Source organism: Moschus berezovskii, chromosome 11, assembly GCF_049115385.1.
Source record: "Moschus berezovskii isolate FMDL1 chromosome 11, NW_MosBer_1.0, whole genome shotgun sequence".
Taxonomy (NCBI): domain Eukaryota; kingdom Metazoa; phylum Chordata; class Mammalia; order Artiodactyla; family Moschidae; genus Moschus; species Moschus berezovskii.
Window position 1 is genome coordinate 101,779,008 of NC_142470.1, and position 4,389 is coordinate 101,783,396.

At 45.1% G+C, this 4,389-nt stretch overlaps 1 pseudogene; it reads right to left on the reverse strand.

Annotated features, from left to right (window-relative positions):
- Nucleotides 1–369: 369 nt before the first annotated feature.
- Nucleotides 370–2,879, reverse strand: LOC129539288 (ubiquitin-associated protein 1 pseudogene; annotated as a pseudogene).
- Between the last annotated feature and the right edge of the window lie 1,510 nt (nucleotides 2,880–4,389).

Consider the following 4,389-nt stretch of genomic DNA (forward strand, 5'->3'; position numbering starts at 1 on the left):
AGCATCCTATAACATGCATCGACCCTGAACTAGTGATTCATTTCACATATGACAACATACGTGTTTCAATGCCATTCTCTCAAATCATCCCACCCTCACCCTCTCCCATAGAGTCCCAAAGACTGTTCTATACATCTGTATCTCTTTTGCTGTCTCGTATACAGGGTTATCATTTGCATCTTTCTAAATTCCATATATATGCGTTAATATACTGTATTGGTGTTTTTCTTTCTGGCTTACCTCACTCTGTATAATAGGCTCCAGTTTCATCCACCTCATTAGAACTGATTCAAATGTATTATTTTTAATGGCTGAATAATACTCCATTGTGTATACGTACCAAAGCTTTCTTTTTTTTTTTTTCCTTTGTAGTTAGATCTTTAATGATGTACAACATAATACAAAACAAACCAAAGAGACTGATTTCTATGACTAGGTGTTATTCGTGTCGTCCTAGAGCAGAGGCTGGAGGGAGAGGCTGTTCTCCAGGGAGAACTGAGGTAGAGTTAGTGCTAGGGAACTAAATCACGGCCTGCTTTTTTCCCCACCTGATGTGCTAGGAAGGGACCAATGATTCCTTAAACTGACAACTGCTTCCTAGAGTAGGGGGCTCTAAAATCCTGGGTAGCAGAAGATTGTAGTCCAAACCAGGCCAAAAGAAACAGGCTGGGGCAGGGAAGCGTGGTAACTGCCTGGCAGAAAAGGCAAACTCAGGGCCCAAGGGGTAAGGGCATTCTCTGCATCTCAGAGACATTGCAGAACCAGTGTCACACTAAGTGACATTGTTTAAAAGGGAAAGAAACAAAACCCTGGAAGAACCTTTCAATATCACTCAACTTGGATTAGAGGTCAGCCCACTCTTGTGGACGAGGGAACATCTAGCCCTGAAGCAGCACTGAGTCTGGCCCCACTGCCTCCTCCTCCCCAGCTCCTTTTGGCAGCTGGGCCAGGTTTCGGCTGAAGCCACACAGATCCCAAAAAGACCAGAGAAGTCAATCTGGAGGGCCAAGACGGGAAGGACACTTCTCAGGATACAAATACTTTTAATATGGAAGGAGCCAGGACAGTTCTGGGGGCATGTGCATGCCCAAATCTTACCCACTTTCTCCCCAGCTCAAGACCTAGGCTTGTAGAGACTTGGCAAGCACAGTCTCCACACCTGACCTTCCACCCCCAAAAGAAAATCCAGAAGTGTGCCCCTTCTTCCCCACAGGTGGGCTCCTCAGGGCCTCCTGCAGGGGTGGTTCTGTGGCAGGGCCTAGGCAGGGCCTCGTCTCAGCTGGCTCCCGCCCGAGCCATGAGGTTTTCCAGAGCATTGTCCTGGTCATTGTTGTGTAATAGCAGAACTTCCTTAATATCTTTCAGTTCAAAGCCCATTTCCTTAAATTTGCTCATTAACTGAAGAAACTCCATCTTCTCACAGAGCTGTCCATGTGCAAAGAGATAGTCGAGAATCTGCTCAATGTTCTCTCCTTTCTTCCTCATGGCTCTCAAGACACACTCATATGAGTAGCCCATGTTGACCACTGTCTCCAGACAGTGCCGCTCACTGGGGGACAGCGCCTGCAGTTCAGAGTAAGCCTGGGAACAGCTGGGAGTGTTGGGCACTTGTGACACTGAGAAATTAGGAGGTGTGACCATGGGACGTGTATTTGGAGGTGCTGAATCTTCTGTGCACACAGACAAGACAGACAGGGAAGGCGTCTGGGGAGGGGTCAGGGTTGGCACCTCTGTGCCACTGTCCAAGTTCAAAGCTGAAAGCCCAAGGGTAGGATGCCCATTGAGCTCACTGGCACTGCTTTGGGTGGAAGGCTTTAGGGAATTCCGGAACGTGCCACTGCGGAGGCAGGATGTGCTATGGAACGTGCTTGCCATCTTGCGTGTCTTCTGACTGCTGTCATCAGAGTCAAGTTTGGGGAAGGACAAAGACTTGATATTGCTTACTGCAGGAATGGGGGGGAGGGACACTTTGGAAGACAGCGACATCTTTTCACAGTTGCCCAGCTGTGGTAAGGTTACAAAGCCATTGGGTTTGTGAAGAGGCTTGAAATCTAGGGTGACCCACTCCAGGGAGGCCAAGACCTCCTCCTCCTGTAACACAGACCCAGAGCCGCCTCGAGGCAAGTTACTGTCCAATAACTGGGCCATAATAGGTCCACTGGTTCCCACCAGAATGTTTCTCAGCTCTTCCTTCTCATCAATAGTTTTTAACTCCAGATTATCAAACGGGTCTTCTTCACACTTGAAGTCAGCAGGATTGAAGTCTGCCTTTGTGTGGGGCGGGCTGAGAACTTTCTGTTTCGTGGCACTGCTGCTGACCCGAGTTGGGGTGAGGATGCTGTTGTGCTGTAAGCTGGCAAAGATGGGGTTAATAGGAGGTGGCATGGTGGCTGCACTGTGAGTCTTGGAGAAGCTCATTTTGCTGTCACCCTCTGGGCCACTCTTAGAATTCACTTTAGCTTCTGCTTCCTCAGCCTTGCGCTCTGCTTCCCACTGGGCTTCTTGGATCTTCTTAATATCTTCAGCCCACTCAATGGTTTTCTTTTCCAAGGAGAAGTCATACATGAAAATCTGCACCCAACTTCTTAGAAGCCATTTAGAACCTGAATGCTGCAGCCGCCGTGCCAGAAGCTGAAAGGTGCTGCCACCGACCGGCCTCCCTGGCTCGGTCCCTGCTGAGCTCCTGACGGCCCCTAGGGAGAGTGAACACTACCACCTCCAACTCTGCCCGCCCCGGGCCAGACCGTCACCGTAGTCACCGCCAGTACCACAGCCGCCATGTTGAAGTCCCACTACCAAAGCTTTCTTATCCATTCGTCTGCAGATGGACATCTAGGTTGCTTCCATGTCCTGGCTATTATAAACAGTGCTGCAATGAACATTGGCGTACATGTGTCTCTTTCAATTCTGGTTTCCTCGGTGTGTATGCCCAGGAGTGCGATTGCTGGATCATATGGCAGTTCTATTTCCAGTTTTTTGAGGAATCTCCACACTGTTCTCCATAGTGGCTGTACTAGTTTGCATTCCCACCAACAGTGTAAGAGGGTTCCTTTCTCTCCACATCCTCTCCAGCATTTATTGCATGTAGACTTTTGGATAGCAGCCATTCTGACTGGTGTGAAATGGTATCTCATTGTGGTTTTGATTTGCATCTCTCTGATTATGAGGGATGTTGACCATTTTTTCATGTGTTTGTTAGCCATCTTTATGTCTTCTCTGGAGAAATGTCTGTTTAGTTCTCTGGCCCATTTTTTGATTGGGTCATTTATTTCTCTGGAATTGAGCTGCAGGAGCTGCTTGTATATTTTCGAGATTAATCCTTTATCAGTTGCTTCATTTGCTATTATTTTCTCCCATTCTGAAGGCTGTCTTTTCACCTTACTTATAGTTTCCTTTGCTGTGCAGAAGCTTTTGATTATAATTAGGTCCCATTTGTTTATTTTTGCTTTTATTTCCAATATTCTGGGAGGTGGGTCATGGAGGATCCTGCTGTGATTTATGTCGGAGAGTGTTTTGCCTACGTTCTCCTCTAGGAGTTTTATAGTTTCTGGTCTTACATTTAGCTCTCTAATCCATTTTGAGTTTATTTTTGTGTATGGTGTTAGGAAGTGTTCTAGTTTCATTCTTTTACAAGTAGCTGACCAGTTTTCCCAGCACCACTTGTTAAAGAGACTGTCTTTTCTCCATTTTATATTCTTGCCTCCTTTGTCAAAGATGAGGTGTCCATAGGTGCGTGGATTTATCTCTGGGCTTTCTATTTTGTTCCATTGATCTATATTTCTGTCTTTATGCCAGTACCATACTGTCTTGATGACTGTGGCTTTGTAGTAGAGCCTGAAGTCCGGCAGGTTAATTCCCCCAGTTCCATTTTTCTTCCTCAAGATTGCTTTGGCTGTTCGAGGTTTTTTGTATTTCCATACAAATTGTGAGATTATTTGTTCTAGTTCTGTGAAAAATATCGTTGGTAGCTTGATAGGGATTGCATTGAATGTATAAATTACTTTGGGTAGTATACTCATTTTTACAATATTTATTCTTCCAATCCATGAACATGGTATATTTCTCCATCTATTAGTGTCCTCTTTGATTGCTTTCAGTAGTGTTTTATAGTTTTCTATGTACAAGTCTTTTGTTTCCTTAGGTAGATATATTCCTAAGTATTTAATTCTTTTCGTTGCAACAGTGAATGGAATAGTTTCCTTAATTTCTCTTTCTATTTTCTCATTATTAGTGTATAGGAATGCAAGGGATTTCTGTGTGTTGATTTTATATCCTGAAACGTTACTGTAATCATTGATTAGCTCTAGTAGTTTTCTGGTAGAGTCTCTAGGGTTTTCTGTGTAGAGGATCATGTCATCAGCGAACAGTGATAGTTTTACTTCTTCTTTT